At 41.5% G+C, this 23497-nt stretch overlaps 1 protein-coding gene across 1 annotated transcript in view; it reads right to left on the bottom strand.

Annotated features, from left to right (window-relative positions):
* CCDC186 (coiled-coil domain containing 186) overlaps nucleotides 1-23497 on the bottom strand; it is a 1483461-nt gene that overhangs the window by 1941 nt on the left and 1458023 nt on the right. The gene's annotated exons all lie outside the window — the stretch shown is intronic.

Here is a 23497-nt window from a genome sequence, read left to right as displayed (position 1 = left end):
ACCTACTGTTATGGTAAGGAGGGAGGGAGTGAATACTGCAACAGTGAAGGGAAGGACACCTACTGTTATGGTAAGGAGGGAGTGAATACTGCAACAGTGAAGGAAAGGACACCTATTGTTATGGTAAGGAGGGAGGGAGTGAATACTGCAACAGTGAAGGGAAGGACACCTACTGTTATGGTAAGGAGGGAGGGAGGGAATACTGCAACAGTGAAGGGAAGGACACCTACTGTTATGGTAAGGAGGGAGGGAAGGAATACTGCAACAGTGAAGGGAAAGACACCTACTGTTATGGTAGGGAGGGAGGGAGGGAATACTGCAACAGTGAAGGGAAGGACACCTACTGTTATGGTAAGGAGGGAGGGAGTGAATACTGCAACAGTGAAGGGAAGGACACCTACTGTTATGGTAAGGAGGGAGGGAAGGAATACTGCAACAGTGAAGGGAAGGACACCTACTGTTATGGTAAGGAGGGAGGGAGTGAATACTGCAACAGTGAAGGGGAGGACACCTACTGTTATGGTAAGGAGGGAGGGAGTGAATACTGCAACAGTGAAGGGAAGGACACCTACTGTTATGGTAAGGAGGGAGGGAAGGAATACTGCAACAGTGAAGGGAAGGACACCTACTGTTATGGTAGGGAGGGAGGGAGGGAATACTGCAACAGTGAAGGGAAGGACACCTACTGTTATGGTAAGGAGGGAGGGAAGGAATACTGCAACAGTGAAGGGAAGGGCACCTATTGTTATGGCAATATTTTACACAACTGTACTATGTCCTTCCATTTCACTGCTGCAGTATCCTTCCATATCACTGTTGCAGTATTCATTACATTAGGGAGAGTGAAGAGATTCTACATAACTGTACTATGTCCTTCCATATCACTGCTGCAGTATTCATTACATTAGGGAGAGTGAAGAGACTCTACACAACTGTACTATGTCCTTCCATTTCACTGTTGTTGTATGATTACATTAGGGAGAGTGAAGAGACTCTACACAACTGTACTATGTCCTTCCATTTCACTGTTGTAGTATCATTACAATAGGGAGAGTGAAGAGATTCTACATAATTGTACTATGTCCTTCCATTTCACTGTTGTAGTATCATTACAATAGGGAGAGTGAAGAGATTCTACATAACTGTACTATGTCCTTCCATATCACTGTTGCAGTATTCATTACATTAGGGAGAGTGAAGAGATTCTACATAACTGTACTATGTCTTTCCATATCACTGTTGTATTCAGTACAATAGGGAGAGTGAAGAGATTCTACATAACTGTACTCTGTCCTTCCATATCACTGTTGCAGTATTCATTAACTGTACTATGTCCTTCCATTTCACTGTTGTATTCAGTACAATAGGGAGAGTGAAGAGATTCTACATAACTGTACTATGTCCTTCCATATCACTGTTGCAGTATTCATTACAACAGGGAGAGTGAAGAGATTCTACATAACTGTACTATGTCCTTCCATTTCACTGTTGTAGTATCATTACATTAGAGAGAGTGAAGAGATTCTACATAACTGTACTATGTCCTTCCATATCACTGTTGCAGTATTCATTAACTGTACTATGTCCTTCCATTTCACTGTTGTATTCAGTACAATAGGGAGAGTGAAGAGATTCTACATAACTGTACTATGTCCTTCCATATCACTGTTGCAGTATCATTACATTAGAGAGAGTGAAGAGATTCTACATAACTGTACTATGTCCTTCCATATCACTGTTGCAGTATCATTACAATAGGGAGAGTGAAGAGACTCTACACAACTGTACTATGTCCTTCCATTTCACTGCTGCAGTATCCTTCCATATCACTGTTGCAGTATTCATTACAACAGGGAGAGTGAAGAGATTCTACATAACTGTACTATGTCCTTCCATATCACTACTGCAGTATCATTACATTAGGGAGAGTGAAGAGATTCTACATAACTGTACTATGTCCTTCCATTTCACTGTTGTAGTATCATTACATTAGGGAGAGTGAAGAGATTCTACATAACTGTACTATGTCCTTCCATATCACTGTTGTATCATTACATTAGGGAGAGTGAAGAGATTCTACATAACTGTACTATGTCCTTCCATTCACTGTTGTATTATCATCACAATAGGGAGAGTGAAGAGATTCTACATAACTGTACTATGTCCTTCCATCACTGTTGTAGTATCACTACATTAGGGAGAGTGAAGAGATTCTACATAACTGTACTATGTCCTTCCATATCACTGTTGTATCATTACATTAGGGAGAGTGAAGAGATTCTACATAACTGTACTATGTCCCTTCCATTCACTGTTGTAGTATCATTACAATAGGGAGAGTGAAGAGATTCTACATAACTGTACTATGTCCTTCCATATCACTGTTGCAGTATTCAGTACAATAGGGAGTGTGAAGAGATTCTACATAACTGTACTATGCCCTTCTATTTCACTGTTGTAGTATCATTACAATAGGGAGAGTGAAGAGATTATACACAACTGTACTATGTCCTTCCATATCCCTGTTACAGTATCATTACAATAGGGAGAGTGAAGAGATTCTACATAACTGTACTATGTCCTTCCATTTCACTGTTGTATTCAGTACAATAGGGAGAGTGAAGAGATTCTACATAACTGTACTATGTCCTTCCATATCACTGTTGTATCATTACAATAGGGAGAGTGAAGAGATTCTACATAACTGTACTATGTCCTTCCATATCACTGTTGTAGTATCATTACATTAGGGAGAGTGAAGAGATTCTACATAACTGTACTATGTCCTTCCATGTCACTGTTGTAGTATCATTACATTAGGGAGAGTGAAGAGATTCTACATAACTGTACTATGTCCTTCCATATCACTGTTGTAGTATCATTACATTAGGGAGAGTGAAGAGATTCTACATAACTGTACTATGTCCTTCCATATCACTGTTGTAGTATCATTACAATAGGGAGAGTGAAGAGATTCTACATAACTGCACTATGTCCTTCCATTTCACTGTTGTAGTATCATTACAATAGGGAGAGTGAAGAGATTCTACATAACTGTACTATGTCCTTCCATGTCACTGTTGCAGTATCATTACATTAGGGAGAGTGACGAGATTCTACATAACCGTACTATGTCCTTCCATATCACTGTTGCAGTATCATTACATTAGGGAGAGTGAAGAGATTCTACATAACTGTTTTATGTCCTTCCATTTCACTGTTGTAGTATCATTACATTAGGGAGAGTGACGAGATTCTACATAACTGTACTATGTCCTTCCATTTCACTGTTGCAGTATCATTACAATAGGGAGAGTGAAGAGATTCTACATAACTGTACTATGTCCTTCCATATCACTGTTGTATTCAGTACAATAGGGAGAGTGAAGAGATTCTACATAACTGTACTATGTCCTTCCATATCACTGTTGCAGTATTCAGTACAATAGGGAGAGTGAAGAGATTCTACATAACTGTACTATGTCCTTCCATTTCACTGTTGTAGTATCATTACATTAGGGAGAGTGAAGAGATTCTACATAACTGTACTATGTCCTTCCATTTCACTGTTGTAGTATCATTACAATAGGGAGAGTGAAGAGATTCTACATAACTGTACTATGTCCTTCCATATCACTGTTGTATTCAGTACAATAGGGAGAGTGAAGAGATTCTACATAACTGTACTATGTCCTTCCATTTCACTGTTGTAGTATCATTACATTAGGGAGAGTGAAGAGATTCTACATAACTGTACTATGTCCTTCCATTTCACTGTTGTAGTATCATTACAATAGGGAGAGTGAAGAGATTCTACATAACTGTACTATGTCCTTCCATATCACTGTTGTATTCAGTACAATAGGGAGAGTGAAGAGATTCTACATAACTGTACTATGTCCTTCCATTTCACTGTTGTATCATTACAATAGGGAGAGTGAAGAGATCCTACATAACTGCACTATGTCCTTCCATATCACTGTTGTAGTATCATTACATTAGGGAGAGTGAAGAGATTCTACATAACTGTACTATGTCCTTCCATATCACTGTTGCAGTATTCAGTACAATAGGGAGAGTGAAGAGATTCTACATAACTGTACTATGTCCTTCCATATCACTGTTGCAGTATTCAGTACAATAGGGAGAGTGAAGAGATTCTACATAACTGTACTATGTCCTTCCATATCACTGTTGTATTCAGTACATTAGGGAGAGTGAAGAGATTCTACATAACTGTACTATGTCCTTCCATTTCACTGTTGTAGTATCATTACAATAGGGAGTGTGAAGAGATTCTACACAACTGTACTATGTCCTTCCATATCACTGTTGCAGTATCAGTACATTAGGGAGAGTGAAGAGATTCTACATAACTGTACTATGTCCTTCCATATCACTGTTGCAGTATCATTACATTAGGGAGAGTGAAGAGATTCTACATAACTGTACTATGTCCTTCCATATCACTGTTGCAGTATCATTACATTAGGGAGAGTGAAGAGATTCTACATAACTGTACTATGTCCTTCCATATCACTGTTGCAGTATTCATTAACTGTACTATGTCCTTCCATATCACTGTTGCAGTATCATTACATTAGGGAGAGTGAAGAGATTCTACATAACTGTACTATGTCCTTCCATATCACTGTTGCAGTAGTCATTAACTGTACTATGTCCTTCCATATCACTGTTGCAGTATTCATTAACTGTACTATGTCATTCCATATCACTGTTGCAGTATCATTACATTAGGGAGAGTGAAGAGATTATACATAACTGTACTATGTCCTTCCATATCACTGTTGTAGTATCATTACAATAGGGAGAGTGACGAGATTCTACATAACTGTACTATGTCCTTCCATATCACTGTTGCAGTATCATTACATTAGGGAGAGTGAAGAGATTCTACATAACTGTACTATGTCCTTCCATTTCACTGTTGTAGTATCATTACAACAGGGAGAGTGAAGAGATTCTACATAACTGTACTATGTCCTTCCATATCACTGTTGCAGTATTCAGTACAATAGGGAGTGTGAAGAGATTCTACATAACTGTACTATGTCCTTCCATTTCACTGTTGTATCATTACAATAGGGAGAGTGAAGAGATTCTACATAACTGTACTATGTCCTTCCATATCACTGTTGTATAATTACAATAGGGAGAGTGAAGAGATTCTACATAACTGTACTATGTCCTTCCATCACTGTTGTAGTATCATTACAATAGGGAGAGTGAAGAGATTCTACATAACTGTACTATGTCCTTCCATTTCACTGCTGTAGTATCATTACATTAGGGAGAGTGAAGAGATTCTACATAACTGTACTATGTCCTTCCATATCACTGTTGCAGTATTCATTAACTGTACTATGTCCTTCCATATCACTGTTGCAGTATTCATTAACTGTACTATGTCCTTCCATATCACTGTTGCAGTATTCATTAACTGTACTATGTCCTTCCATATCACTGTTGCAGTATTCATTACATTAGGGAGAGTGAAGAGATTCTACATAACTGTACTATGTCCTTCCATATCACTGTTGCAGTATTCATTAACTGTACTATGTCCTTCCATATCACTGTTGCAGTATTCATTAACTGTACTATGTCCTTCCATATCACTGTTGCAGTATTCATTAACTGTACTATGTCCTTCCATATCACTGTTGCAGTATTCATTACACGAGGAAGTGTACAAAAGCTCAAGAGGAAACATGCAAAGAGGAAGGTCCAGCAGAGCCTTCAAGAAGGCCAATCAGGACTGCCCTGCCAACCATATCCAAATTATAATTTTTGGTTAAAGTATGTACAGAGGTCCAAGTAGCTGCTTCAAGGATGCACTTGGTATCCAATTCTTTGAAAAAAAGCACCAGAAGAAGCCACAGCCCTGGTAGAGTGAGTCTCAACAAAAGAAGAGAGGCTTTTACCATGAAAATAATAACAAAAGAAAATGGCCTTAGAGATCCAAGAAGAAAGTTTGCTAAGAAATAGCCAAACCTAAAGATCTAGGATGAAAAGAAACAAAAAAGTTGCTCAGATTTACAAATGGCTTTAGTTTTATCTAAATAATATCAGAGTTGTCTATGCAAATTCAAGGTGTTAAGAATCTTCTCACTAGCAGACTGCGGAGAAGGAAAAAGGTGCGTAAATGAATAGACTGATTAAGAGATAACTTATTAACCATTGGGCATAAAAGAAGGATCAGTATAAAAAGACACCCTGTCCCTACGAAAAACTAAAAAAGGAGTTACAGCCATAAGGGCTGACACACTAGCTGAAGTAAGGGCCAAAAGAAGACCAGTCTTCTTTGCACAATACTGTAAGGAAGCTGAAGCTGCAGGTTTGAAAAGGAGCCAGAGTCAAATATTAAAGAAAACAATTAAGGTCCAAAGAAGGAGGAATAGGCTTACTGGGAGGGCTAATATGAAGGGCACCTTTAAAGAATTGTTTGCCCTCAAATCTAGAAGCAAAAGGAACTGCTAAAGGCAGACAAGCAGAAATAGCGGAAAGGTGGGCTTTAACTGAAGGGTATGCTAATCCAGTATTGAGCAATTTACACAAATGTGAAGTAAGACAGAACCAAAGGAACTTCCACAGAAAGTTGATCCAAGTTATGACTAAGACATCAAACAGAAAATCTCTTCCCCTTTGGATAAATGAGATTTCCTGGTAGTGGGTTTTCTAGCTTCCTGCAGAACCCAAAGCACATTCTAATAAAAAGGTGTCTAAAACGGATCAAAACCCTATCACCCACAGTGTCAGCTGAGGAATGGACAAGTGTGGATGAGAGACCCATTGCCTTGTGAGAGTAGATCCTTCTGGTGATTGCCCTTGGTTAGATGCAGAAGGGGGAACCAATGCTGTCTGGGCCAAAAGGGAGTCACCAGCAATATTTTAGGGGAGTCCTGTTCCACCCTGAGCAGGACCCTCGGTATGACAGGAGGGGAAGGAAGACAAAGAAACATCCCCTTCCAAGAGAAAAAGCGACCACCTTCCAAGCCAGTGGACATGGGACTCTGATGCAAAACAGAGGGAATCGTCCGTTCAGAGGGGAGGCAAAAAGATCTACCTGAGGAGTACCCCACTGGTGGACAATGTACAGAAACACAGCTCTGTTAAGCATCCATTCATGAGACTGTGTTATGGACCTGCTCAGAGAATCTGCCACAATGTTTTGTTCTGAAGGAATATAAACAGCCTGAAGTGTTACTTGATACCAGATAGCCAGATTCCAAACATGAAGAGCTAGTCTGCATAAAAGGTAAGACCGTGCCCCCCCCACACACACACTTGTTACTATACCACATCACTGTGGTATTGTCTGTATGACTTTGAGGGGACCCAGAAGGAAGGCCAGAAGAAGAGCCCTCATCTTTTTGATGTTAATATGGTCTTTCTTCTGACGAAGGGATCAAAGACCCTGAGCATTCAAAGAGCTGAAAGAATCTCCCCATCCCACATCGGAAGCATCTGAAGAGAGTTCCTGAGAGGGGACTGGAGGCTGGAAAGGAAGTCCTGGGTTGAGAGACAGTTGTTGAATCCACCACCAAAGCTCTAGCTTGGGGCATGGAAGTAGAGGAACTGGAAAGTCCAAAGGATGACAATGCTGAAGCCAGACTGACTTTAGGAACGACTGCAACTTTCTAAAATGAAGCCTGATTACAGGAAGCACAGGAATGGTGGACGCCATGAATCCCAGAGTCCTTAAAAACTCCCTGGCTATAACTGAGACCAGAGGAAGAAGGGACTGAAAAAAATGCAATCAGAGTTAAAGCCTTGGGAGGAGACAGGGATGGCAGCATAGGAATGGTCTGCAGCCTGCATCCAAGAAAACATGACCCTGAGAAGGAGTCAGGAAGGATTTCTGGAAATTCACTGTAAACCCTAGTCTCTGCAAGAAGCAAACAGCATAGTGAAAGTGCTGAAGCAAGGTCTCTGGAGTAGAAGCCTGAATTAGCAGGTTGTCCATATAAGGAAAGATCTGTATTCCTCTCATCCTGCAAAAGGCAATCACAGGAGCGAGGCATTTGGTGAAGAACCTTGGGGCAGCAGAGAGGCCCAAGAGCAAAGCAGAGAACTGACAATGCAAGGAAGAAGCAGAGAAACAAACATTTTCTGAAAAGGGGGATGAATAGGAGTACGGAGATGGGCATCCTTGAGATCCCGAGAGACCAGGAAAGCCTGAGGTAGGAGGAGAGGAAAATTGGTCTGAAGAGACAGCATTCGAAAGGAGGGACCTTGTAAAAAGGTGTTGAGCTGGGAAAGATCAAGAATGGGTCTCCAGGTGCCTTCTTTTCTGGGAACCAGAAACATTCAGGAATAAAACCCCTTCCCCTTTTGAGGGGTACTAACTGCATGGATGCTGCCTTGAGACAAAAGACTCTGAAGAGCCACTGGGAAAAAATGGCAGCTGTTCCTAAGAAGGTTGAGGAATGCCCAAAAGAGGAGGAAGGAATTTCCAAACCATGTAATACCCCTGAGGAATGATGAAAAGAACCCAAGAATCCTGGGTGATCCTTAACCAACTGTGAAGGGACAAAGAAAGACAGAGAGATAGAACTTGGCTTAGGAGAGAGGGAAGAAGACAGCCAGACAGAACCTATCTTGTCTGGAAAAAGAGGCTTCTGACCTGTAGAAGTCTGAGTAGATTTAGAAGGAGGAGCCCTTCTAGTACCCTTTTTACCCTTGGGAGGAGGGCAAGACCGTCTACATGCAAAGGCAGACTTTGTGAGATAATTCCTCTGAAATTTGGGAACAGGGGAAATAAATGCCTGCTAGCCTTACCTTTCTCCTGAACAGACTTAAAAAACTCAACAGCTGCAGAACCAAAGAGATTTTTATTGTTAAGAGGAGTATCCATCATCTTGGCCTCATCAAGCAGAGGCTGAAAGCAAAGCCAAGAATAACACCATAACACAATACCAAAAGTAGCATCTCCAGGACAGGCATCACATGGGTCATAACTACATTTAATGGAATGGCGAGCTACTCGAGAACAGGACCTCCCAATGGAGAGAGGGACAAAGCCTCCCCCCCCTCAGAATATGGAAGGTCTGAAATAACTTGGAAAGCCTGAGAGAGAAGGGCTAAATATACCTGGTCATATAGGTCTGGAAATCGGGACGGCACAGTGGTGCAGCAGTGCCTCACAGCAAGAGGTTCTCCAGTTTGATTCTCAGCTGGGGTGCCTTCTGTGCGGAGTCTGCATGTCCTCCCTGGGTTCGTGTGGGTTTTCTCCAGGTGCTCCGGTTTCCTCCCACGGTACAAAGACATGTGTCTGGAGCATTTCTCCCCGGGCCACCGCTAAAAATTGGCTTTGTTCCAAGTCAGACTTTCCCAGTTAACAAATATTAATAAATAAATAAAAATTGACAAACCTAAAGGCCAGAATAGCAGCAGTGTACACCTTTTTGCCCAATCTTTCCATGGTTCTACTGTCCTTTTTCAGAAAGAAGCTGTTCAGTAGAAGGCAGAAGCTTGGAAGGCTAGTCAGGAGAAACAGAAATAGTAGGGGGGCAGGTCACAGCAGAGTGACACTTATAAAGAAATTTACAATCATTAGGCACCTTATAAAACGCAGGGGCTGGGAATCAGGAGCCTGAGATACTGCGGAAAAATGTGTCCACTTAAATTCCATCATACAAGAAATAGTATACCTAAAAGAAATCTTCTCAAAAGGAGAATGTGGACTAATGCAGTCTTCCCCCTCAGAACCATAATCCAGAGGAGAGGGAATCTGAGAGGAATAGACCAAAGACTCTTCTTCAGAGTCTAAGTCCTCATTGGAAGAGTCCTGCTCCCTGGGCCTCTTAAGAGGAGTAGAGGACCAAGGAGGAGCAGAAACAGAGACTCCCCGAGGGGGCTTCAAAGCCATGAGAGCATTAAACAACCCCTGTGTAAAGTCCTGCCATTCATGCTGAGGATCCTTAGGAGCAGGGAAAATACAATTTGACTTCTGCTTCTTCTTTAAAGGGACATCTGAACGAAACATCTTAGGTCAGGACCCCTGCCGACAATCAAAGTAGTGGGAATCTCCTACCTAACAAGAATCTGTGGAACACCTTTTGGTCCCTCACATATTATCAGCACCAGTTCCTCTTGAACATATGAAATGGATTTCTACAGAGCCTTTGAGCAGGTGCGAGAAGCCAAATCCATGCCCGCCACAGAAACAGTCATGGTAGAGAAAGCTGACGAACAAACCAGGTGATCCTCTGGGCTTTCTCTGGCCTCAAGAGAGATGTATGGGGAGGCAGTATAACAGTAGAAATCAGCCTAACATTTTTGGCCTTCTTCTTAGCAGACAGCTGACCCTCGGGGCCAGGACGATTCCACCATCGTACCCTGTGTCAACAATTTAAAATGCTGTTTTTTCAGGTAGATGGATAAGGAGAAAAGATGACTACAAAGAGTTTTTGGGACAAATGCCTGACAAATATGGCACAACATATGGTCATGAGAAGCACTCAAACAAAACAAACATTGCTCATGATGGTCCTTATGGGGAAGCTGTCTCCCTACACTTGCATTTTCTCCTTTCTGGATGACATGCAACCTTACAACCAAAAGAAAATGTAATGATAAGAAGCAAAACCCCCAATGGGGCACTTATATGAAACAACTTGGTAACCAGCAGATGAAGAAGCTTTCAGACCAATGATTGAAGATGGTGTTTGGACTGGCAGCAAAGAAGGTCTGAGGAAGGTACGTCCATACATCACCTTTATGCCCCTACATCATGAACGTGGAGCATACCTGAGATATACAACGTTCCTATTACAACCAAAGCCTTTGGTATACTGGCCCAGTGTTGAGCTGCCCTTGGCAGGGGATCCCCAATGTAATGAATACTACAACAGTGATATGGAAGGACATCAACAGCTACGGAACAACTTACTTTCTAGCTGAGGGAACTGGTACAGGATCTTTTTAAAGTCACTTCCCAAGCAACAAGATGGTACAAACATGCAATTTTATACACATGATAACCAACAGTGATGACAGTTTTCAGAGCCAAAGCAAACAAAATGTCAGAGGACTAAACTTCTCAGTAAGGCATACAAAATATTAAAAAACATACACATAAAAGCAAATTAACCAAAAGTATCAATGAAAATCTAATTGTAGTACGTACTGGACAGAACAAATATTAAGTGTTAAAGAAAGTAATGCACCTGTGCCAACTTCTGAAGCAATTTAAATGGTTACCTATCAGTGAAAGAACAAAACTACTATTACCTGGTCAAATTTTGAATATCATGAAATTAGGCCATTGCCCACCCAAATCAAGGTAAATTAGGCAGCAGAACTACTCATTCAGGGAAGACCCAGAAGAAACTTTATCCCTAAGAACTACATTCAAAACATCAGTGGGGGGACAGGCCTTCTCTAAACTCATTTCCTCTAACTGGAACAAAATACCAAGAAATATCAAGCAATAAACTACCCTAAACAAATTCAAAGCTAAATTGAAAAAGGCTGTGCTCAAAGATAATGGCTAATTGGGGTTTCACCTACGTAAAACAGGTAAACCTTTACATTTTTATCACTAATTAAACACCTCTGTGTTTTCTCTAGGAATACCTTCTTTGTATTACGATGCTAAATATCCATAACTATACATACTGTGACTTATGATTTCGTATGTCTAAGTAGTTTGTCTCTGTATGTATGCAAACCTCTCATCAGTAAATATCCTGTAAAACGTGTGCTACCCTAGACATTTTTACCTACATTTCTGCTCAGTGGGCCTGGGCTGTGGCTAAAAATGGTCTGTTGACCAGCCCAATCGCCTGGTTACCAAAATGTAATAAATAAACAAACCTATATCCATCCCTAAAACACCTACATTGACATTTCTGTTGCAGATGAAATTTTAGTATTCTCTTGAACGGTAATATATTATCTCTGTCAGATAATCAGGATGAGTATTCCAGGTCATGGGGGCTACTTTGTGAAAGGATTGATCGTTCTCAAGTGGTTGTGGTGCACTGTTCTCTGGTAAGTCTGCCGTTACCTCAAAGGGAATAAGTTGTGCTGTGAACTACAAGTTTACTGGGACCTGGAGGGCAGTACTGCCTGCTGGCAAGCCTATTAAGGAGAAGGGTGGTCCTAGCTGAGACTGGAATCCATTTAGTATTCTGAATAGTGTGGCAATGGTGTTCAGAAAGTTCAGCTAAAGTTATGAATCTGAGAACCATGTTTTCTTTGGTCTGAAGTCAGGAAACAGTTTAATCAGAGAGAGAGGGGTTATATGAAAGAAAAGGTATACTCAATTTTGGGGATAAGTAAGTGAATTTCAGTAAGAGATCTTAGTAATTAGCTGACATAAATTGTGACCAGCTTTCTGGCATTAGAATGCAAAAGACGACTTTTCAACTAATATACATTAGGGACCACCATGATGACATCAATCTTCTATGTTACTGTCATAAAATGATGACATAAATCCTCTGTGTTACTGTCATAAAATGACATCAATCCTCTATGTTACCGTCATAAAATGTCATCAATCCTCTATGTTACTGTCATAAAATGATGACATCAATCCTCTGTTACCGTCATAAAATGACATCAATCCTCTATGTTACCGTCATAAAATGACATCAATCCTCTATGCTACTGTCATAAAATGACCAGACAGCTATTTCACCCTTCATCTCTTTGCCTTGCAAACAGTGCCATGCACATCTTCCCCAAAATGTCCATGCATATGTGTGGGGATAGAATAGTTAAATTAGCAAGAAAGGTATCCTGATTTGATTACAGGGAACAGCGACACAGGAACAAACTGCAAAAATGCAACAGCAACTCCTTACCCAGATTGAGGATGATTAGCAGGGGAACAAAATCTAATTAAATGTTTCCTTTAAATGTATTGTCAAAGTTCATTTCTCCTACATTTAGATTTTTTTTATGTTTCACTGATTTTTTTAACCAGACTTTTTTTAAACAATCTCCGACAAAATCTGCTGGTTCATTACTTAACGTCTCCAATAGTGAACACCACTGTCTATCCCTTTCCAAAGCTAAATGGCTGTCACTATATTTGAGAGCCAATCTCCATCTAGGATCACTAAATCACAAAGCCCTTTCTCCTAAGACATTGTTCACCCCCCCCCCATATAATCTCAGGGGTCTCTCTCAATCTCAACCCAATAGTTCTGCATTCACCAGAACTTTCCATCTGTGATGTCCATTGTCATGCTTCCTCAACAAATGGGTTCAGATATGATTGTAAAATCAAATTCAGATCCCACGGTAGGGGGGGGGGGTCTAAGAAGAAAGGCTCCCCGTATAAAGGCCTTACAAAGTTTGGGAAAAGCTAAAGATAAATTATTTACTCCAATGTGAAAATTGGAAATGGCAGAAAAGTGTACTTTAATAGATAAAGAACTAGCACCTTCCCTAAAAATTGTTGCTAAAAATTCAAGAACTTTAGGAACCTGTGCTGAAAAGGGGTCAGTGTCATTTTGCTGTGTCCAAAGAACAAATCTTTTCCATTTACTTCTGTAATTTTTCTAGTGGAAGCTTTGTGGGAAGATAGAAGAATGTGAAGTACAGGGGAAGACGGCCTGGGCTGTCTAGCTATTAATGGAATTGGAGAAACCATGCTGTCAGTTTTAAGCTTAAAATGTTTGGGTGAATCAAATATACTGGGCAAGATGGGAGGTCTAGAATTGGATCCAGAATCCATGGTGGGCGAAGCAGATGAGGGCAGAGAAAGGGGAAACAAATATTACAAGACCAATAAGGATGACTGTCCTCTTCAATCAAGATGCTTTCTGAAGGAATTTGGGGATTAGAGGTACTTGGGAAAAGGTGTAGAGGAGACTGGGAGGCCAAGTGTGGAAGAGTCTCTCTCTGTGACTACCCCGGTGTGGGGATCAGGGCAAAGAACCTGCTGGACTTGTATTTGAGAGGAAATGCAAAGAGGTTGCAGCAAGGTTGGCCCCATCAACAGAATAGCTTTTCCGACACTTTCATGTTGGGAGATCACTCACAAAGCATCAAAATGGACCTGCTTAACTTGACTGCTATTACGCTGGATTTTCCTGGAGTGTGCGTTGCTATCAGGGAGTGATTGGATGAGATCACCCACTGCAACACTCTCAAAGTTTCTCGACACAGGAGGTAAGATGTGGTTCATCCTTGTTTGTTGATGCACTGACATATTGTCCATCTGAATAGCAACAGTCCCAGAAGGGAGTGTGTCTTGGGAAGGCCTGCAACATTAGGAGGACAGCTCTCATTTCTAAGACATTGATATGCATATTGGCCTCTTCAGGGGCCCGTGTGCCCTGGACAGTCTTTCCCAAGAAGTGCCCCCTCATCCAATTTGGGAAGTATCCACTGTAACTATGGCCTTGGGCTGAGGGAGAATGAAGGGATGACCTTGCATTATCTGATCAGAGTAACTCCACCACTGGAGACCATTTTTGCAAGCTTGAGTTATTTTGATTTGGGTAGACAAAGGTTGTTGAAGGACAGACCACTGAGTCATTAGGCTTACTGAAGAATTCTCATGTGGTATCTTGCTAATGGAATCAAAACTACTGTAGCACACATTGACCCCAGTGCTTGAAGGATCAATCGGGCTTTTTGACTTGAAATCATATAGTTTGTACCATTGATAAAGGAAGGGAGGCTTGTCAGGGATACTGTGTCAAAGGATGCGCTGAAGAACTGCAATATTTGAGTTGGTTCTACTTGAGATTTGTTGTGATTGACAGTAATTCCTAGATTTGTTGTGATTGACAGTAATTCCTAGGTGAGAGCACAAGTGGAGTACATAATCACGTGCTTTGATCAGATGACGCTGGTTAGAGTGGTTATGAGCCAGTCATCTAAGTAAGGAAACACCCCGAATCCTTGCAGTCTCAAGTGAGCTCCCACTACTGCCATGTATTTGGTGAACACCCTGGGGCTGTGGTGAGACCAAACAGCAGAGCTCTGAACTGGTAGTGACTGGCTTCCAGCTGGAAGAGTAGAAATCTTCTGGATCATCTGTTCATTTTGATATGATAGTATGCATCCTGAAGATCTAACAAGCACATCCAGTTGTCCTTGTGCAGAAACAGCAGACAGGACTGAACCATGACCATAAAGAATTTGGTATACTGAACTGACTTGCTCAGATTGCTGAGGTCCAAAATTGGTCTCAAGTCCTCTGTTTTCTTTGGCACTAAAAAGAACTGTAAGTTCCGAACTCTTTCTGGTCTGGGGGGACCTCCTGGATGAATCTTTTTTCTAGAAGCTTCTTTATTTCTAGTGCTGTTGCTTTCCTCTGAGTGGGTGGAACACTGTGAATTCTGTTTACTATCACAGGAGGGGAGTGAAAAGGGTATTATATAACCTCTGGAAATAATCCTCTGCACCCAAGAGTCTTTTGTAATGTCTAGCCATGCTCTCTGGTGCAGGGATAAATGATACCCGACTGCCTTCCAGATCTGGATCCTTTCAGGAGCGCTGGTAGGACCTGTCAGAGAAAGTATCTCTAGATCCTTGGTTTTGCAGACCTCCTCTGCCATGTGGGCAACATCTTCCATTAGAGTTCCCCCTTTTGCCACTGAGGGAACTGTCTCCACATGGATCTTGGAAGTGACCCTGGGACTTTCTGAACCACATTTTTCAATCACCTTATTAATTCCTAGAAAAGGTTATTTGAGGAGTAAAGAAATGTAAGCCAACAGCAGACAGGGCTTTACCTTCCTGCTCACACCTGGACAGTATATCCTTAACTTTGGGGACAAACAAAGAACTTCTGTCAAAGGTAGCAATGATGAAGGAAGAATCGAAGGGATCTGCAAAATTACATAGGTACATCCAGGCATGCCTCCTAACGGAAATGCCTGAACCCGCCACTCTGGAGGTACCTTCAGCTGCATGTGAGATGAGCCTCATGAGCGAATTTGAAACAGACTGCAGGGTAGCCAACTGTGAGCCAACCAAGCTTTCTGCTTCAGAAGTACTGGCCCCAGAGAGGGATATGGCAAATTCTTTAATCAAATCCCTCTGGAGTCTGGTGATGTGCGCCAAATAATTCAGCAACTAAAGTGCAAAACTCACTGAAGCATATATGTGGTTCCCGAATCTCTCCAGTGCCCTAGATTCGCTGTTAGGGTTTTTTTTTACTGATGTATACATTACATATTATTTACATAATTGCATTACATATTAGGGGAATGACCAGAAGAACTTTGCCCTGCAAGTTCCTTTTTTAGCCACCTCTACGACCATGGCATCAACTGGTATTCTTTGCTCCAAAATTCCCTGTACTTGGGTGGTGCCAGGATTCTGTCTGATCTCTTAAAAATCTGCTCAATGGAATCCCATTCCTTCCACACCCATCGAGAAATCAAAACAATGAGCTCATCGGCGGGCATAGCCACCTTGGAGATAGATGGGCCAGCCCCAAAGGCTTCCAAGAATACAGATTCCTCTTGGGAAGGGTTGTTGGATGACCAACCACCCCTTTGCTCAATGAGACATCATCAGGTGGTGATCTTGGGGACCCTTCCCCTTACCAAAATCAGTATCTTCCATTACAGACTCTTGTGGAGAGTTTAAGTGCCTCTTTTTCCACTTTCTCTTCCTAGGGACTCTTTTGGGGGGATGTCCAGAGAAGTAATAAAAGATATCAGTATACTCTGGGGGGGGGGGGTCTCCTGGAGACCTTCAGCTGGCTGTCCCTGTGGTGTGGGATGTTGAGGCTCAAAATGCAAGGACAGCTGGGTTTGGGAAGTAGGAGCCGAAGAGGGTGGATACAACCTTTCGCTTGGAGCAGAGAAAACTCCCTCCACTACTTCAAAAGCAGAAAGCCTCAGAAAGAAACTAACTGACAGCTCTGTGAAGACATGCTTCTGAACCATCGGCTCCTTCTGACCCAAAGGCAAACCACCCAAAGCAGGGGTCAGAGCCGAACTGTCCACAGCCAAGGCTCTGAGGGGCAGAGACGGCTCTGACAATCTCAGAGTTGACTCCAGCACTTTGGATCTGGTGCCGACACAATGGCTCCGAGAGCGATCCAACTCAGGCATGCTCAGAGCCCATCCACTCAGACACAGTATTGGCGTAGAAGATTCAAGAATCTTCAGATCGGACACCAACGGATCTAGGATTCTTGGATCTAACTGCGCCAAAACCAAATGTCAGATCACAGAAGGAGACAAAATAAGTGGGGTAGTACTAATGAATGAATAAGGACCTCATCCTATCCAAATCTGCTTTGATCAGATTTCTGGAGGAACAAGAAGAGAAAGCAACTGATGAAGTCCTAGAGTAGTGATGTCTTTCTAGGAAAAGAGATGGGAAGATATCAGATCCAGAGTTGGAGGAGACCAGATCCGAGGAGACCTATCCTTGTGTTTCATCAAATCTGATATCGTAGGCGTTGGATCCGTAGTAGTCGAATCAGAGGGTTTGGTCTTAGGATTCGACTGAATTGGATCAGACAGTTTTGATATTTTCAGAGGTGGTTCCAAGCTCGGAGCAGAACTCCGAGCAGAAGAACCTGAATGCTTTTTGGCCTCTTTTTTGTCACCTTTCTTAATGGTTTGAGCCCCAGATGCTGTATTAGAGGATGTCAAAGGCATTAATCCCCTTAAAATGAGTGTAGTTTTATAGTCAATAGGGGCCCTTGGATTAAAGGCCTTACATATACTGCAAGCAGAGTTCAAATGGGCCGGGCCTAAGCAATAAACACAGAACTTGTATGCATCCAACAATAAAATCTTATGGCCACAGGCCTTACATTTTTTAAAACCCGAAGGTTTCTCAGGCATACCTACTGACGCTAACAGTAACAGACAAGACAGAAAAAAAAAGCAGATTAATTTTTTTTTTTAACGATATGTATAAAAAAAAGAGAAAGCAAGTATTAGGAGCAATGGTAATTTTAGGGACTACCTCAAAGGTTAGGGAAAAGGAAGAGAAAATACCAACAATGGCATTAAGAAAATACAGTAAAAAGTGTAAGAAGGGCAAGAGAGGATGTAATTTGACAAGGAAAAAAGGTTTTTATATATATATATATATATATATATATATATATATATATATATATATATATATACACACACACACACACACACACATATATATATATATATATATATACACACACACACACACATATATATATATATATATATATATATATATATATATACATATACATGCATACAAGTCTACATTTACTCATGATAAGCAAGTTATAACTCCAGAACTAACAGTGACCATGTCCGTGCACGAAGGTGGCAAACGAGATGGTAGGGGCCTAGTGCATTACAGGTAAAAGGGAGAAGCTTAAGAGCATTCAGTGTTCCATGTGCTGGAAAAAGCAGCAGAGCTGGATCCAAACCTATTTGTTGAGGAAGAATGAAAATGACAAAGTCAGATCTAAACTATATCGCAATGACTGTGCGTTCTCTATCCTAGCACCTAAACTATGAGACTCAATCTGAGATGGCCAGAAGTACTCAGACTTCAGACAACAGCTAAAGGAACACCATTTCACACAAACAAAGTGCAACTGCACTCAGTCAGGACACCTTACATCTCTCTCTCACACCTGTTTATCCCCATTTCATCCTGTAACCCCCTTACTTACACACTCATCCTACTTATCTCTTCTCTTTCCATCTCTCTCACACTTTTCCTTTCTATTCCTCTTACCTCTGCATATGCCTCTCGCCTTTTCTCTGTCTTCACCCCAAGGTATCCTTCCTTGCAACTATTCTCACTTGCCTCTTCTAATGTCTTCATACCTTTCTAATGTCTTCATACCTCTCTAATGTCTTCATCCCTTTCTGTATAGTGATATGCTGCTATCCCTGCAGCATAAGTCACTTCATTCATTTGGCTACATCCTCTCCAAAAAGCTATAAGCATAATTCCATGTTTTGACATTGTAAACTGCTTTTTGAACTAAATGTTGTACCATATTCTTGCACCTGTAAATATGTAAAAATATGTATATATTTTGGCATATCCTTGTATCTGTAAATATGTTTTGATAATTTATGTGATCCTATTCACCTGGGGTGTGCCTAGAAATGGTCCATTCAGATCAGTACACTACCCTAGTAAACAAATATAAATAAAATAAATAAATAAATAAAAACAAAAAATCAAAACAGAACGTTAAAACACCATGCACATTTCCTTAAACATACATAAGCCAACTTTGTGGTCACTCAACACTTGCAGAAAAGTGAAAACTCAGACTTCACTTAAAATGGTCATGTGAAAACAGCAAGATGACTGATGGTCATGTGAAAACAGCAAGATGACTGATGGTCATGTGAAAACAGCAAGATGACTGATGGTCATGTGAAAACAGCAAGATCACTGATGGTCATGTGAAAACAGCAAGATCATTGATGGTCATGTGAAAACAGCAAGATCACTGATGGTCATGTGAAAACAGCAAGATCATTGATGGTCATGTGAAAACAGCAAGATCATTGAAATAAATTACGTCTGAGTTTTCAATAAATGGTAAAGTGATCAACAGCCGAATGCAAAAAAATAAGTCATCCAAGATTATGGCATCCATTTGATCACATCAAAATGCTAAATGGCTTGCAGAATGCAAAACACAATACTGTAGAGGCCTGACGGGAATTTCAAATGATGCCAGCACCATTGTGCCTGGTAAAAAGAAAGGAAAGCAAAGCAACTAAAGCGCTACAAATTTTTAAGGTGGCATTCTTCTGATACAAACATGCAAATGTGCCGTCAAATGCACCTTGCGTGCGCTTCAGTTAAACCTTACTTTCCAGCTACATATTTGGGAGTAAAATAAGATATTTGCAAATTAAAAACTACACATGGATATCAGAAGAAAACAGGTATATATGGATAAACTTACATTAATAAAAAGCCTGCCTAAGGTAGGCTCTCATTTACAGACACTGCTGTACAGCTGCAAGGCCCTATCTACCAAAAAAAGTGAGTTAAGTCTACAAGGATGGGCAAGCTAAGTGGTCTGCAAAACAAAATGGGTAAGTATATCATAAGCAGTGTTCCTGGAAAAGAAAGTAGATGTGTCAGGAATAACTGACACTGCAGTTACAGAATTCATGGCATGGATTACTTCATTGCTAAGATATAAGGAAGTCAGAAGGGTAGTGTTACAAGACAGCAGTAGGGATGGCAATGAATATAAAGAAAGGGAACAGATCCACAATACAGGATGAATGGAGAGTAAATATTGCAGACACCTTTTGGTGGATGAGCTAAGGGAAAATAGCAGTGTGACGTGTGTGGCAGGATGGCGTGGAGTGTGAGGATGGCATGGATAAAGGAAAGAAGGGGACTTCAGTGTGCCAAAAGCCAACTCCATGGTGCCAGTGTTAGGTATCAAATTAGAAGGATTATCACAAATTACTTTTTTGGAGCACCACTGGAAAAGAAGGATAAAATGCAGATTAAAGGGAGGAATGTCCCAGACCTGGTCTGGGTGAAGGCAGATATACCAAAGAGGTGAGCGGAGTCTGTTTCTTTCAATCTGTGGTTAGTGTGGCTCTGATTAAAGGGAGAAATGTCCCAGACCTGGTCTGGGTAAAGGCAGATATACCAAAGAGGTGAGCGGAGTCTGTTTCTTTCAATCTGTGGTTAGTGTGGCTCTAAGGGTGTGTAGACTTTGATAAGATCAGGCGCAGTGGTTACATTGTCGCCTCACAGCAAGAGGTTCTCCAGTTCAGTTCTAGTCTGGGGTGCCTCTTCTATGTGGAGCCTGCACATCCTCCCTGTGTCCATGCGGGTTTCCTCCAGGTGCTCTGGTTTCCTCCAGCATTATAAAGACATGCATCTGGAGCATTTCTCCCTATGTTTCTGCTGAAAATTGGCTTCGTTCCAAGTCGGACTTTTACAGTAAACAAACGTTAAATAAATAAAATGACAACATAGGGTTAGTAGGGTGATTGCAAAAGAGGCTGCAATAAAAAAAGTACTGTACCACTGAATTAGTACATTACAACAGAGGCAGATAAGGCAAATGTTCCAGTAAATCATTAGGAAGGACAGCAAAGCATCAGTGTGAAATGCAAACCATATTCATTAAAAGTGAAGATAACCTAGAACTAATGGGAAGCAGAGGCTAGGAACAAAGTAACACAAGCAGTTAGAAGTACCAAAGACAAAAACATGGAAAGTAGGCTATTAATGGGGCTGTAAAGGGAAACAACTGCTCCTAAAAAGGCCTACTTAATCTTATCAAAGTTGGGCTCAGTGAATCCTGACTTGCTGACCACAACATCCTGCCATCCCAGCTAACCACTGAAGTAAACCTTGCAACACTGGAGTGATAGCTCCAGGGGGCTGCACCCTCCCACCAATATGGGTATGCTGCACTCATACTCCAAATCAATACATACACTACCACAAAAGTTTCACTGATTTGGAAAAAAAATGGAATTAATTAGAAAATCGATTATTAAGACACTACACATGCAGACTAGAGGAGTGGTAGCAGAAACCCTACATCGGGCAGGTGCTTCCAGTGACAAAAAAAAACTTACACATTAGGTCTGCAAAGGTTAAACATACTGCAATAATCTACCAGGATGTAGTAAAATTGCAGCAAACCAGGGTGACATATTTAATGTTGGTTGGTGAAATTAAATTAGACTTACTCTAAAACTACCTCTGGGGGCATGGAATGTAAAGTCTTTTACAGCAATATCTGAAAATAGAGGACATATGTAATAGCCCCAGAGTGAGTAGGGCAGTCAATGGGGGGTACAAAACCACCTGGAAGGGAATAGCAACCTAGAGGAGACAAATGAAAGAATAGTTGTGTAAAACCTTAGCATAATTATAGATGTCCCTCTCTTCTATATGCTGCAGTATTCATTACATGAGGGAGTTTACCGCCAGCTGACTCATACATCCAGCCAGTATATAAAGGTCTTAATGCTACTGTAAGGTACATGCAATGCCGCACATCGTCCAATGTACGTCAATCATAGACACACATCAGGTACAAAGTGCACGTCAGCACGCACCAACGTCAGAACTGAATGCAGGCAAGCACCACCAGTGAAAAAACATGTCACCAGGGAAACAGGCAAACATCAGGGGGAAGGCAGGTGGGAAAGTAATATTGCTGCAGAACATGGTTATGGTAAGACTTTACACAACTATTGTACATCTTTCTATTCATATGCTGCAGTACTCATTACATGAGGGAGAATGCCAAAGCTCATGCACAGGAAAGATTGGGAGGAGGACCAGAAGCATTTTCTACAAAGCCATCCAGAACAGCTCTGGTAAATCTAACCCTGGACCTGCAGATGACATCTAGTTTATAATGTTTAGTGAAAGTATGGACCGAGGACCAGGTAGCTGCTTCCAGGATAGAACTAGGGTCCAAGCCTTTAAAGAAGGCTCCAGAGAAGGACACTGCCCTAGTAGAATGTGCCCTCACAGGAGAAAAAAGGCTCTTTCCACTGGTGGAATAACAGAAATAGCTTTAGAAATCCAAGAGGAGATAGTTTATTTGGAAATGGGCTGACCCAGGGCCCTTGGGTGGTAAGAAATAAACAGACACTCAAATTTGTGGACATGTTTGGTTTTGTCCAGGTAGTATCCAAGTTTCCTGTGTACCTCCAAGATGTGCAGAATCCTCTCACTGGAAGACTGAGGAGAAGGAAAAAATGTGGGAAGGTTGATAGCCTGAGAGATAATTCATTAACCACCTTGGACATAAAAGAGGGATTAGTATTTACAGATACCCTGTCCCTGTGGAAGACTGTAAAGGGCGGATTAAACATCAGAACCTGCAACTCAGACACCTTTCTGGCGGAAGTAATGGCCACCAACAGAACAGTTTTCCATGTGCAATGCTGTAGGGAAGAGGAACTTCCTGGCTCAAATGGAACCAGGGTAAGTTTCTCCAAAACAAAACTGAGATCCCAAGGAGAAGGAACTGGCTTCCTTGGTTGTCTGATGTGAAGGACGCCTTTAAGGAACAGTTTGACTTCTAAACTAGAGGCTAAAGGAGGTGAAATAGGCAGACAAGCAGAGATAGCTGATAAGTGGGCGTTCACAGAAGAAGAAAACAGCCCCCTCTATCAATTCCCACGGACAGGACAAAACTACAGGGACATCCACCAACAGTGATTGTAAATACTTTTTAAGACACCATATGAAAAACTTATTCCATTTGGAAATGTAGGACTTTCTAGTAGTGGGTTTTCTGGCCTCCTCCAGAACTTGCAGCACGTCCTCTGAGAAAAGGTGTCTGAAGGGAACTAAAACCCTATCTCCCACAGAGTTAGGTTCGGAGCTGACAGCTGTGGATGTATTAGAGTTCCCTTGTTCTGTGAGCACATCCATCCTGTGGGGTAACTTGTGGCGACTGCAGGAGGAGGGGGAACCAATGTTATCTTGGCCAAAAGGGGATCACCAGCAAGATTTCAGGTTGATCCCACTGAATCTTCAGTGTGACCTTTTGGAGAAGTGGGAAGGGGGG

The sequence above is a fragment of the Protopterus annectens genome, chromosome 14.part0, assembly GCF_019279795.1.
Source record: "Protopterus annectens isolate FY-2018-M chromosome 14.part0, PAN1.0, whole genome shotgun sequence".
In the NCBI taxonomy this organism is placed as follows: Eukaryota; Metazoa; Chordata; order Ceratodontiformes; family Protopteridae; genus Protopterus; species Protopterus annectens.
Note: the sequence above shows the minus strand (reverse complement) of the source record. Positions and strands in the feature narration are given on the sequence as shown.